Genomic DNA, 14,935 nt, shown 5'->3' on the forward strand with positions numbered 1-14,935 from the left:
TCACAACCATGCGTTACTACTGGGAAAACCATAGCTTTGATTATGTGGACCTCTGTTGGCAAGGTGATGTCTCTGCTTCTTACTAGGCTGTCTAGGTTTGCCATAGCTTTCCTCCCAAGGAGCAAGCGTCTTTTAATTTCATGGCTAGAGTCACCGTCTGCGGTGATCTTGGAGCCTAAGAAAATAAAATCTGTCACTGCTTCCATTTCTACCCCTTCTATATGCCAGGAAGTGATGGGGCCAGATGCCATGATCTTCGTTTTGTTAATGTTAAGTTTCAAACCAGCTTTGGCACTCCCCACTTTCACCCTCAACAAGAGGCTCTTTAGATCCTCTTCACTTTCTGCCATTAGGGTGGCATCGTCTGCGTATCTGAGGTTGTTGATAATTCTCCCAGCAATCTTAATTCCGACCTGTGATTCATCCAACCCGGCATTTCTCATGATTTACTCTGCATATAAGTTAAATAAGCAAGGCGACAATATGCAGCCTTGTCGTACTCCTTTCCCAATTTTGAACCAATCGGTTGTTCCATGTCTGGTTCTTACTGTTGCTTCTTGACCCTCGTACAGGTTTCTCAGGAGACAGGTAAGGTGTCCGGTACTCGCATCTCTTTAAGAATTTGCCAGAGTTTGTTGTGATCCACACAATCAAAGGCTTTAGCGTAGTCAATGAAGCAGAAATAGACGTTTTTCTGGAATTCTCTTGCTTTCTCCATGATGCAGTGAATGTTGGCGATTTGATCTCTAGTTCCTCTGCCTGTTCGAAACCCAGCTTGTACTTCCGGTAGTTCTCGGTTCGCATACTGCTGAAGCCTAGCTTGTAGGATTTTGAGCATAACCTTGCTGGCATGTGAAATGAGCGCAATTGTGCGGTAGTTTGAACACTCTTTGGCATTGCCCTTCTTTGGAATTGGAATGTAAACTGACCTTTTCCAGTCTTGTGGCCACTCTTGAGTGTTCCAAATTTGTTGGCATATTGAGTGCAGCACTTCAACAGCATCATCTTTTAGGATTTTAAATAGCTCAGCTGGAATACTGTCATCTCCGCTAGCTTTGTTGTTACTAATGCTTCCTAAGGCCCACTTGACTTCACTCTTGAGGATGTCCGGCTCAAGTTCAGTGACCACACTATCATGGCTATCAGGGACATTAAGATCTTTCCTGTATAGTTCTTGTGTGTATTCTTTTCACCTCTTTTTAATCTCATCTGCTTCTGTTAGGTCCCTGCCTTCTTTGTCCTTTATCATGCCCGTCTTTGCACAAAATGTTCCCTTGAGATCTCCGATTTTCTTGAAGAGATCTCTAGTCTTTCCCATTCTATTGTTTTCCTCGATTTCTTTACATTGTTCATTTAAGAAGGACTTCTTGTCTCTCCTTGCTATTCTTTGGAACTCTGCATTCAGTTGGATATATCTTCCCCTTTCTCTTTTGCTTTTCGCTTCCCTTCTTTCCTCAGCTACTTGTAAAGCTTCATCAGACAGCCACTTTGCTTTCTTGCATTTTTCTTGGGGATGGATTTCGTTGCTGCCTCCTGAACAATGTTATGGACCTCCGTCCATAGTTCCTCAAGCACTCTGTCTATCAGGTCTAATCCCTTAAATCTATTTCTCACCTCCACTGTATATTCATAAGGGATATGATTTAGGTCATACCTGAATGGTTTAGTGGTTTTCCCTACGTTCTTCAATTTAAGCTGAAATTTTGCAAGAAGCAGCTCATGATCTGAGCCACAGTCAGCTCCAGATCTTGTTTTTACTGACTGTATGGAGCTTCTCCATCTTTGGCTGCAAAGGACATAATCAATCTGATTTTGATATTGACCATCTGGTGATGTCCATGTGTAGAATCGCCTCTTGTGCTGTTGGAAAAGAGTGTTTGCTATGATCAGCATGTTCTATTGACAGAACTCTATTAGCCTTTGTCCTGCTTCATTTTGTACACCAAGGCCATGCTTGCCTGTTATCCTGGTGATTTCTTGACTTCCTACTTTAGCATTCCAATCCCCTATGATTAAGAGGACATCTTTTCTTGGTGTTAGTTCTAGAAGGTGTTGTAGGTCTTCATAGAACTGATCAACCTCAGCTTCTTCGGCCTCAGTGGTTGGGGCATAGACTTGAATTACTGTGATGTTGAATGGTTTGCCTTGGATTCGTACTGAGATCATTCTGTCGTTTTTGAGATTGTACCCCAGTACTGCTTTTCCCACCCTTTTATTGACTGAGTGCTACTCCATTTCTTCTAAGGGATTCTTGCCCACAGTAGTAGATATGATGGTGACCTGAATTAAATTCGCCCATGCTTATCCATTTGAGTTCGCTGATTCCCAAGATGTCGATGTTCAGTCTTGCCATCTCATGTTTGACCACCTCCAGCTTACCTTGATTCATTGATTGGACATTCCAGGTTCCTAAACAATATTGTTCTTTACAGCATCGGACTTTCTTTTCACCACCAGACACATCCACAGCTGAGTGTCCTTTCGGCTTTGGCCCAGCCGCTTCACTCTTTCTGGCGCTACTTGGAAATTCCCTCTGCTCTTCCCCAGTGGTATATTGGACACCTTCCGATCTGAGGGGCTCATCTTCTGTCGTCATATCTTTCAGCCTTGTGATAAGTTCCATGGGGTTTTCTTGGCAAGAATACTGGAGTGGGTTGCCATTTCCTTTTCCAGTGGACCACATTTTGTTAGAACTCTCCACCATGACCTGTCCATCTTGGGTGGCCCTGCACAGCATAGCTTATGGCTTCACTGAGTTACGCAAGCCCCTTCGCCACAACAAGGCAGTGATCCATGAAGGGGAGTTATGTATTACCCTCTGCCAATGGCTAGATTCAAATGTTATGTACTTTGGACTTGTTTATTTGTTGTTGTACCTGGGGAAATTCATAAAATTCATCTTTTTAAAAAGGTAGTATATATAAAGTTTCGAACTGACTTGTGCAAAGGGCACCAGTTGTAACAAAACCAAACCCAGGAATGCTAAACTGCATACAACTGGATAACACAAGTATAAATTATATAATTTTGTAATATAAAGGGACAAAAAACAGTGTGTGCACAAAAAGGACCACAAAAGTAACAGCACGATACAAAGAACAGAATTACAAAATGTAGCTAAAACTGGCTAAATGCTACAAGGACAAACAGTAATTAATTATAGCTGGAAGTTGTGGCCTTCAATTTTTACATTAATCCGGATATATTCCTATTTTGCAACAGGCTTCCTCAGAAGTGAAAATCATACAAACGGAAAAGACATCACATTTTCATATCGGTACCCTTTGCACTATAAATTATATTATCCCCATTTAAGGTTGCACATCAGTACATAACGGTGTTGCAATCTGGATAGACCGAATAGTCACAATAAACTCACCGCCATGGCTGAGATAAAGATGTGGGAGTGAAAACAATCTCTATACCCAACTGAAACGTTGTTTATCCTATGGAAGACTTCACATCCAATTATCACCCAGTTCTTCCAAAGAATGCTGACTAAAAAACAAAAATAACTTAACACTATATGAATTCAGACAAAGAAATATAACCATTAGAGAAATATAAACGAATATTCAAACCTCACTTCCCCGACGCAACCAAGATGTGGCAGTGAGTTTAGGCAGGTGTGGTTGCCCAAGTGTGGTTGATCACTTACAATGATTGGGCTTTGGCACACTAAAAATTTGAGAGATCATTTAGGCCATTCCGACATTGACCTGTCACTCGTAATGATCTATCTACATCTGGTCATTATAGATGTGGTGGCTGTTCAATATGTGCCCACGCCATTCAAACCACTGATTTGTGCATCCTTCTGATCATCGTAAGTTTAAATTGCATCATTTTTCTAATTGTTCCACTAAACATGTCATATATGTAGGCAAGACTTTACGTAGTATTTGCACACGGATAGTGGAACACCATTCTAAAATAAAAAATCATATTTTAGATGCACTTTTGGTTCAACATTTTTATGACCAGGGTCACAATCATAATGAGTTGAGGTTTGTGGTCATTGACAGGATTTATGCCCACAAATATAACTGGTGCAATTATGATAATTTACTTCTGCGAAAAGAAGCAGAATGGATCTTTAAACTGAATACTGTTCATCCTCATTGTTTGAATCTGAATTTAACATCTTTCCTGATTGAATGAGCGGTATCTATACATTATATTATTAAGTCAACAGTTCCTTTCTGAGGGTAATACATTTCTGGTTAAATGAGCATTATGTATTTAGGTTATGTTATCAAGTTAACCATTCTCCACTGTGGTAATATGTTGGCAACTCTATTCTTGGTTGAATCCCAAAGTAAAATTGATATATTCTAAGCAAAACCATGCACATACTTTGTACTAAGAATATGGGTTTGTACTTTGTTTACTTGTACTCTGGGTTATTTAGGACAAATATGTATAATTTCAGTAATAATATTTGCATTTTACATTTTTGTATTAATTTTTTCATCACTGTATTTTATGTGCTGGCATTGTGTTGTTGTTGAATAACTGAGTAGGTATGTCCTTAAGACACTATAGCATCTCTCTAGTATATATGTCTTTAAGACAGTTGTATATATTGTAAGGGCTCGGCAACCATACCTGCCTAAACTCACTGCCATAGAAGCAGTCCCCCTGAACCGAGCTCTGACTGCACCATGGTTCACCCCACGGTTGCGAGCTCTGAAGCGGGAGGTGAGACAGCTAGAGCGTCGGTGGAGGAAATCTTGTTCTGAAGACAATCAGACACAGGTTAGAGCTGTAGCTTCAGCCTACCAAGTGGCAATAAGAGCAGCAAAAAATAATTTTTATGCTGCCTCATTTGCATCTGCAGAGTGCTGTCCCAGGAGGCTGTTCCAAGTGGTCTGGAACCTGGTCGGTCCAGTTGTTCTGGAACCAATGGAGCATTCTAAGGCCTCCTGCGATGATTTTGCAAAGCACTTTGCAGATAAAATCGATAGGATGAGGAGTGATATTCCATGCACTGTGGATACAATTAGTGAACGAGGGGTGGCCAAAGGGCAGACCAGTTGTGTGGGATCAATTCCACCTTCTTCATTCTGAGGAGGTGGACAAGGTGCTTTCATCTTTAAGGCCGACCACCTGCTTACTTGATCCCTGCCTATCTCGGCTCATTACGAGCTGCAGGGAGAGACTTAGGGAGGGGATCAAGGCGATCTGTTTAAAAATGGAAAAAAGGGCATTTACTGCAGGAGATGCCTTGAATGATCATGGTGTCGTGTAAAGAGCACGCAAACTTCCGTGAAGGAGCAATCTCAATCGCAGGATAAAAGCTCTGTGTGAAGAAAGCCTTGGAACAACCTACCCACTTGTTTGATAACAGGAGCCTGAAATCCAATGCTGCAGCTGTTGAAGCAGGTCCTATATAAAACAAATGTCTACCAAAATGGTACTTGCCAAGACCTAAGGCCACTAAAGCCTTTTTTTGAGGGCCCAGAACTGAAATTTGGTAAGCAGAGTCTCATTCCTATGTCATAACAAGACCACCTCTCCAAATCCACACAAAATAACTCTGCAATGCCTCTACCAGGCAAAGGCATGGTACAGAGCATGATGTTATGGAAATATCTGTCCCTACCTGACTCTGGTTAGTCTTGGACCAGCATAGCCGTATAATGACATGCTCCCTCAGAACACACGCATCTCAGCTTTCTAAAGCCCTGCCTGTCACCACTAGCAGATCACTGATGCGAAAAGCACCCCAAAAGGCAATGAGCACTGCTGCATGCAGCAATCACATTTCAAACTCAGAGGCACAAATACCCTCCCATTGGGGCTTCAATTCCTACAACAATTGTGGGGGCATGGGTGACCTATCATCCTGCTATGTCACCTGCTCCCTGGTTGAACCCTTTATCATATTTCACAGCCTAAAGTCACCCAATGCTGTGCCTTTGACATAAATGCCAAGGCAGCCAACTTTCCCCAAATGGACCTAGAAGATAACCCTTTGTGCTTTACTGTTACGCTAAAGTGCATCAAATGCTCCATTGGAATAGATCCGGTGTCAGTCAAACATGCATCTTTCCTGAGTTGCACAAACAAACTCCTTGCCTGCTCTGGTGTACCAACTGAATAACTTGCATGAAGTCACATAGATGGTGTAAAAAGATGTGGCCTGGAGCAACTACCTTACAAGCAAAATTACGGTGACCTACCAGCTCATTCATTCATGCAGCATCATTTTGTGATGCTGCAAAAAGATACACAGGCAAACCCAAAGGACTATCCAATTTGTTCCTATGCAGCCTATATAACTGAATTTGAGTATCAATTTTAATACCTAGAAAGGTAAGCTTAGTTAGGGCCTCCTCTGTTTTCTTTTCTACCAATAGAACACATAAAGACCCTGCTAACTTAGCTAACTCAAGGATTAAAAATCTATATTGTCTGCTGCCAGCAGACTCAGTGAACAAAAAGTCATCTAGATGATGAGTAGTGGACTGAAAGCCCACAGAGTGCCTCAGAGCCCATTCAAAGCTGGTGCTGAACCTTTCAAAAGCTGAACCTCATAAAACAGAGCAGTATATGGGCAGTCCTCTATCCATGTAAAACTGACCTTCAGTACTAAATCCTAACAGGTCAAAATCTTCAGGTACACTGGGAAGAGGCAAAACACAGTTTTAATATCACACTTGGCTAATTCTGCCCCAGTGTTGCACCATGCACACAGCAGCATAAAAAGATGTATACCTAATTCTACACAAATGTGTTGGAATGGCATCATTAGCTGACTCACCCTTTGGGTATGACAAGTAGTGAATTAAACGGTATTCCCCCACAGCCTTCTTAAGAACCACCCCGAGAGGCAGTTGGGGTTTATTAAATGGGCCAATAATCCTAACTTCAGCCACTTCCTTAGCAATCTTTGCCTGCACCATGTCCTCCATAACCCTGGCAGAGACTGGATTCAGGGCCATGTAATGCTGATGCAGCCCATGGTAAGGAATCTTAAACCCAAACTTAAAGCCAGAGCTAATGTATTCTGCCTCCTCTCACTTGGAGCAAACTTGGAGCAACTTAGGGCTTTTCTACACAAGGCATTTATTCTGTGCTCATCATTCTTTACTCATGGTAGTTTACAGGTTCTGTAGACGACAACATGACCATCTAATTTCATTTCTGTGTCTAACCAGTACTTTTCACAAGCTTTTTTGAAGCAGGGAAAATGCAACATTTAATTGTGAAAGTGAAAGAAAGCGTGATTTCCTCTAGTGGTATTTTGCTATACCACAGGGCTACCTAGAGGTTATGAAGCAGAAAAGCTGGAAATGCTTCTTGTGCAGTGCTCAGATCTCAATTCTGCAATGGAACCTAAAGTAGATACAGTGGATTAATAGCCTCGTGTAGAAAAGCTCTTACACAAATCAACAAAATTAATTGGGCTGGGCCCCTTGCAGGAGGCTGCCCTTGGCCCCCAGCCTTCCTGTTACCTTGCTGGTCTCTAAATGGCCTTTCCTGGCTTTACTACAGCAGCTGAATGGGTGAGATCCCCCACAGATGGAACATTCATATTTGTGGTGGCAAGACCAGCTATTGCAAAAACCTTGGGAACTGAATTCCCAGCAAAGCAGGAGCTGTTAAACCCCATGCCCTGCTTGCCTGCAGGTGGCTGTGACCAGTGAAGTCTCATTGGCCAAATGGCCACTATATGAACTGCCTTGCAGGTGATGCATTAGCTGAGCTGGGAATTAAATATATCAACTGAGTTGGTCAGCAAGGATTGTTTTGCTAGCACAGTCCTAGACATTAGGTCAGCAAGAATCACTTTTGTTTATCCTAGCATATTCTTAGACCCTTGGTCACAAGGAACTGCTTTTACTCATTCTAGTACATTCTTAGATTTGGTTGCTAAGGGGAAGGAGCAAAGTGTTGAGTGAGTCACCTATTGCCTTATTTGTACATAAGAGAAGAAATATACCATGAAGTGCATTAGCCAATCAGAGGAAGGGGCTTTGTCTGTATAGCTTATAAATATATTGCTTCGGGCTTTGCCCGGGGCCAGCTTTGTTTTCGGCATTAGCCGCTTGCTGGACTGTTTGCAAACAATAAAACTGTGTTGGACCAAGCCTGAGCATGACTCGTTTTCTTGGGGAAATTGACTGCCTCCGAGGGAAGCCGAACTGCCCCTTGTGCAACACAGGTATCGATCTGCAACCAAACCTGTGGCTACTGCTCATCCCACTTGAGAGCGGGGTTTATGATTGCCCACATCCTCTAAATTCTTGGTCATACTCCAACTATGCCAGTCCCATAAAATTCAGTACAAGTACTGAAAAAGAGCCAAAGCCTTCTATGGCTGCACCCTAACTACCACCCTAGCAAGGATGAGAAAGCCAGGCAGCCAGCCAGACCAGGTATTATCAACCTTACGCTTTCTCAGCTTCTCTTTAACTCTGCCCTCATAGCTGTACTTATCTGTTTGCTCGATATCATGAAACAACAAAGAAAAAACTGACATTTTACAAATTTTTTCTTTTGTTGACAGGAGTAAGTGGTCACCCATGTTAGAATAAAGGAGACTCCATAACCGTTGGCGTCTCAAGTTACATAAGAGCCCGAGTGGCGGGAAAATATAGGCGGAGCAAAAAGGGAATCATACTGACGCGCTCATGACTAACAGCTTGGTAAGCTGATAGTGACTGTTTATTGGATATTGACTTAGTGAGCCGATGTACTAACTGTTTCATTGGTTACTGGTAAGAACAATAGAAGCAATATGATATAAAGGGCTTTTGCACACGTGTCTTTGGGGTCCAGACTGCTCTGCACCCGTTTTGCAAAACGTTCAATAAAATAGTGTTGGATCCACTGCTGCCTGCCTGGCATCCTTTTCTTCTAAACCGAAAGCAAGGACTTTTTATCTAACAATTTGGTGCCGTGACTCGGATCCTGCTTCGGGGCGCGTCCCCTTCGCGCTGAGCTGAGGGGCCGCGGAGGAGAAGTGGCCACAGGCGGTTGTTTTGCACTGCCTTCTCCTCACGACGGTGGCGGCAGAGGTGCCTGGGGACCAACGCCAGAGGAAGAGGGAGACGTGATCACTCCTTTTAGGCACCGGCAGTGGATCAATAAGCAGCTGGACGCAGCTGCAGGTGGGACAGAAGAGGCTTTTGGGGTAAGTGAAACAGCTTACATTAGGGGATAAACGCGGGACGGTGGTGTGTTTGTGATTGTGTGAGATGCCTACGGGCGAAGTGAGTGGGGAGCCCCGATCTGCATTTCCTTACCCCGGAGACGGGCTAGGTCAGAGGAGGGCGAAGCGCAAGAATTGCTGATTGAAATTCCCACCGTCATGGGCGGGTCCCAATCTAAATCTGCGAAGAAGTCCCATACGCCCTTGGGGTGTTGTTTGCGCAATTGGTCACATTTTAAGCAGGATTATGGAACTAAGATGACAAAGGATCGTCTTGTCTTTTTTTGCACCCGGGAATGGCCAATATTAGAACCCAAATGGCCACCCGAGGGGTCTTTTGACCCAACTTTGGTATCTGATGTGTGAACAATAGTAGCACAGAGGGGAAGTTGGGACCAGTTCCCTTATATTGATTCGTGGGCAACTTGTGTGCCCCTTGGCGGCAGGCCCGCTCCGTGGGTTGTTAAATGCATGTCCCTTGCCCTTCCCATGGTGGTCAAAAGGAAACCACCAAAAGAAGGACCACCCAGGGTCGTGGCCATGGCACCGGAGGACCTACTGTTTCCTCCTCCCTACGGGACAGCCGTCGCAGGGCGCTCGTTGCAACCACCACCCTCTCCTGAGGGGCCCACCCAGCGGTTAGATGCCCCCGAGAAGGACCCCTCTCACGAAATAGTACCAGAGGACCCCACCCCTCTAGTTGAACGCCGGGACACTCTCCAAGATCGTCTATATTCCCTAGAGGAAAGATTGGAGGTCCTACAGAGAGAAGCAAAAGGGGGACCTAACTACAACCTGCAAAAGGACCCCCAACCACCGGTGAAGTTCACCTTCCCCATCAGAGAAGTCCCCGACCCTACCGCCCAACATCCTCAAGGGACGATGTTTGTTTATGTCCCATTCACAACATCTGATTTGTATAATTGGAAACAATTTAACCCCTCCTTTGAAAAGGATCCCGGGCCACTCCTGTCTCTGATGGAGAATGTGAGGCTTACTCACAACCCCACATGGGACGATACACAAATGCTATTGAACACCTGTTTTCTCAGCCAAAAGCCAACCATCCTTGTGGGGGCACGAGCCAAGTATAGGGAGGAAAATCCCCAGGCAACTGAGGAGGAGACGGCGGAGGCTCTGCCCACAGGGCGACCCAATTGGGGGGTGGCCACAGCAGCACATAGACGCTTACATCCTGACTATTTTCGACTCATTTTAGCAGGCATGAAGCAAGCCGCGAGAAGGGCCCCCAATTTGCAAAAAGTCCTGACTCTAAAGCAAGACAAAAACGAACCTCCTGCCGTGTTCCTCCAAAGGCTGAGGGAAGCCTTCGCTAAATATACTGACATTGACTTGAATGATCCAAATAATTTAAGGATCCTCACGACTCAGTTCGTGGGAAATAGCTGCCAGGACATCAGAAAGAAGTTGCAAAAAGTTGAAGGAGGGTTGGCAGCTGACCTAGGAGTTTTAGTTGAAGTAGCTCAAAAGGTTTATGAGAGGCGAGAAGAAGAAGAAGGAAAAGAAAAAGACAAGAGGCAGGCCAAGCTCCTTGCTGCGGTTCTTAAACCTGACAAAGAGGGAGCTAGAAAGGGGAGGAAAGGGGGAAGGAAAGGATCTCCCCTGGGGAAAGATCAAAGTGCCTTTTGTAAGAAAATGGGGCACTGGAAGTGTGACTGTGAGGCTTTGAAGCAGAAAGAGAGAGGGGAAAATACGGGAGGAGCAGAGAGAGTTCTGTATGAACAGGAAAGAGATTAGGACAGACCGGGGCCCGGCCCCCTCTTAGCCGTCTCTGAGGCAAGACGGGACCCCATGGTCAAAATAAAGGTTGGGGGCCGCTCCTACAAAGCCCTTGTGGACACAGGGGCCGCCCTGTCCGTCCTCTCCCTCAGTGAGCCCCCAACGGGAGGTGGGGGGTTCACCACCATAATGGGGGTCGAGGGAAGGGCAACCCAAGTGTCCCTCTCTCGTCCCCTGTTCACCAAGGTTGGGAAAACACACCTAGAACATGCATTTGTCTGTACCCCTCCTGCCCGGTGGCATTGCTAGGAAGGGACTTATTGACTAAACTCCAAATTGAGATTGCTTTTACTCCTGACGGAAGGATGGAGATACGGCTCCCTAAACAGCAGAGTAGTAACTACCAAATGGTCCTTTTGAAGGTTGCAGAAGAATCCACCCCAGAGGCCACCGAGGACTGGAGCCTAATAGAAAACAGAGTCAACCCTCTAGCTTGGGCCGGGATTGGAGGGGCCTCTCGTGCCAAGTCGGCAGCACCATACAAAATTCCCCTCAAGGAGGGAGCAAGGCCTGTTCATGTGAAACAGTATCCCCTTTCCCGCCAAGGAAAGGAGGGCCTACAACCAGTAATAACAAAGCTCTGAGAAGAAGGCCGGCTCATTGAGATAATGTCCCCCTATAACACGCCCATCATCGCTGTGCCAAAAAGGGGAGGGGGGGCAAGGGCTACCGCTTAGTGCAAGACCTCCGGCTCATTAATCAGCAGATCGAGGCCCCCCATCCTGTGGTCCCCAACCCACACACCCTCCTTGTAGGAATTCCGGAAGAGCACGCCTGGTTCACTGTCATAGACCTAAAAGACGCCTTTTTCAGCATCCCCCTCCACCCTGATTCAAGGCCTTTGTTCGCCTTTGAATGGGAAAGCCCAGGGGGGGGGGTCAAAAGTTCAATTAGCATGGACAGTCATCCCTCAGGGGCTCAATCTCTCACCAGTCGTCTTTGGCCAGCAGCTCCAAAAGGATCTTGAACCCTGGGTCCAGCAGCACTCAGAGGTGCATCTCCTCCAGTACTGTGACGACCTCCTGATTTCAGCCAAGGCCAAGAATGCATGCCTGAGTGGGACGGTTTCCCTCCTCAACTATCTAGCGGGGGGGGGGTATAAAGTGTCAAAAGAAAAAGTACAGTTGGCCCAACCAACTGTAAAATTCCTAGGCTACCACATAACTAAAGGGACTCGGAGCCTAGGGCAAGAAAGCGTTGAAGTCATCCGTGACACTCCTGTCCCTAAGTCCCCCCGCGAATTGAGGGCCTACCTGGGGTTGACCGGATTCTGCCGACTATGGATAGCAAACTATGGGGAGACAGCGCGGCCGCTGTATGAGGCGCTGCAGAAAGATAGACTGGATAAATGGAAATGGACTAAGGAAATGAATAAGTCTTTTCTCAGCCTTAAAGCTGCTCTTGTGTCACCACCTGCTCTAGCCATACCAAATCCCAGCCAGCCATTTAGACTTTATGTGCATGAAAATAAGGGCATAGCTTCGGGAGTGCTTTGCCAGCGAAAAGGGCCCTCTTGGAGACCAGTGGGATATTATTCCAAGGTCCTAGATGTCGTAGCACGAGGATGGCCAAGTTGCCTGAGGGCAGTAGCGGCAACAGCTCTGATCTGTACCGAGGCCGAGAAAATGACGATGGGAGGACCCATTGAAGTTTGGGTGCCGCATGGAGTGCCACAAATTTTGGGATCAGGAGGAGGAAGCAAATTTCTCAACCCAGCTCGGCATTCCCGATATGAAATAGGTTTACTAACAAACGAAAACCTCACTTTTAAGGCTTGCTCTAGCTTTAATATCGCCACACTACTGCCAACATTACTGGGCACAAACAGATCAGGACTCCCAGATCATGACTGCCTTGAAGTATTAGACCTAGACACCAAAGGCCGACCGGACCTTGAGTTTGAACCAATAGAGGGAGCCAGAGATCTGTTTGTAGATGGATCTAGCTATATGCTGGATGGAAGGCGCTACACAGGAGCGGCCATCGTTACTCTAGAGGAGAGTGTGCGCGAGGAAAGGCTGCCTCCTCATTTCTCCGCCCAATCCACTGAACTGGTAGCCCTGACAAAAGCCCTGCAAGCCAGCAAGGGAAAGTGAGTAAATATTTATACCGATAGCAAAAATGCCTTCGTCGTTGTGCATGCTCATGGGCAACTGTGGAAAGAGAGGGGATTCCTTACAGCAAATGGATCTCCAGTGGCTAATGGCGGCCTAATAGTGGATCTTCTGGATGCCCTCCAGCTACCCTCACAAGTAGCTGTTGTCCACGTCCGAGCCCATGGGAAAGAAAAAGAGGAAAAATGGAGACAGGGAAACCAGAAGGCAGATGAGGCCGCAAAAAGAGCAGCCAGAGAAGGAATCCAAGGAACATTCCTCATTCTACCCAAAAGAAAAGAGCGCCCCACATACTCCCCTGCTGAGTTACAGATGGCACAAGAACACGGAATAAGTCCCTGCGACGACGGATGGATCCAGATGACAGATGGAAGACTGCTTCTTCCACAGACCCTGCAGAGGGTTGTTCTAGAGCAAGTTCACCATTCTCTTGGACACCCTGGAGCATCAGCCATGATCGACTATTGCAAGAGGCTGTTTGTCTCCCCTGGCTTAACTGTATGCGCCCACCGACTAGCCGCAACCTGTGAAGTCTGCCAGAAAACCAACCCTCCCAGGGCACCCCCTCCTCCAAAAGGAGAGCGACCATGGGCCTACTATCCTTTCCAGAGGGTGCAGATTGATTTTGCTGAAATGCCACCATGTAGGGGTTACAGGTATTTGCTTGTAATAGTATGTCAAATGACGGGGTGGGTAGAGGCGTTTCCATGTAGGAACTGCCAAGCTAAAACTGTTGTTGCTAAATTGTTACAGGAGGTGGTGCTCCGGTTCTCCCTGCCCGAAGTTATAGAGTCCGATCAGGGCTCACATTTCACCTCAGTTATTACACGGGGGCTGGCACAAGCTCTGAGAGTAGAGTGGCATTTACATTGCCCCTGGAGGCCCCAGGCAAGTGGACAGGTTGAAAGAATCAATCGGAGCCTCAAGGAGACTTTAACCAAACTCTAACGAGGGATGAAGCTCACTTGGGTTGAGGCTCTGCCAATAGCTTTAACGAAGCTTCGAAGGATGCCAAGAAAGGACATAAAATTGTCCCCATTCGAACTGATGTTTGGGTTCCCGCCTCGGGTACACTGCGGAAGGAGGGAGGAAGTCAAGTGGGAGGTGGGTGATCAGATGCTAAGGGATCAGTTGACTTCTCTACAGTCTGTTCTTTCACAGCTACGAGCTTATTCCGTTTCAGAGACTGCCGTTAGATGCACCTATCCATCTCTTCCAGACGGGAGACGAGGTGTTGCTGAAAAAGTGGAATAAAGAAGCTTTAAAGGAAGGGTGGGAGGGGCCTTATTTGGTGGGACCAACCAGCCACTCGTGTGTAAAGCTTGTGGGTTCTAGTAAATGGACACATTGCAGCCGGATAAAGCCATTTAAGCGACCCTCGCTTCCTTCTGTCACCTGGAAAGAACAGGAGGACACGGGCAACGGTCCTTTGCTCCCTGGCACCCCTCCGGAAGCTGCCAGGGGCACAGGCGAAGAAGCCATCCAGGAGCCACAATCGCCTGTAATATACAAGTCACAACATCTGGGAAAAGCTCGGGTTCGAATTACAAAAAACTTGTAATATGAAGCAAGTATTGTGGGTGGTGTTGGTAATGTTAGTTAAAGAAATATTAACGTGGATGGTGATACCTCAAGGACTTGGGCTTGACAGCTTTAAGATAAAACCCCGAAATATCACACCAACACCCCTCAAACCACTTCTGGTACAGATCCCCAAGAAAGAGAGGCGTCCCTGGAGAACCAGGTTAGGAATCCCAATAACAGAGGAAACTGATAATGTGTGGTTAGAGTGGATAAAGTATACAGCCAAGTCTTTAAATAAGTCTGACTGTTTTGTTTGTGCCACAGGGAGATCTGTAGC

Source organism: Heloderma suspectum, chromosome 3 (assembly GCF_057233095.1).
Source record: "Heloderma suspectum isolate Gila_16-S chromosome 3, 16-S_ref, whole genome shotgun sequence".
In the NCBI taxonomy this organism is placed as follows: domain Eukaryota; kingdom Metazoa; phylum Chordata; class Lepidosauria; order Squamata; family Helodermatidae; genus Heloderma; species Heloderma suspectum.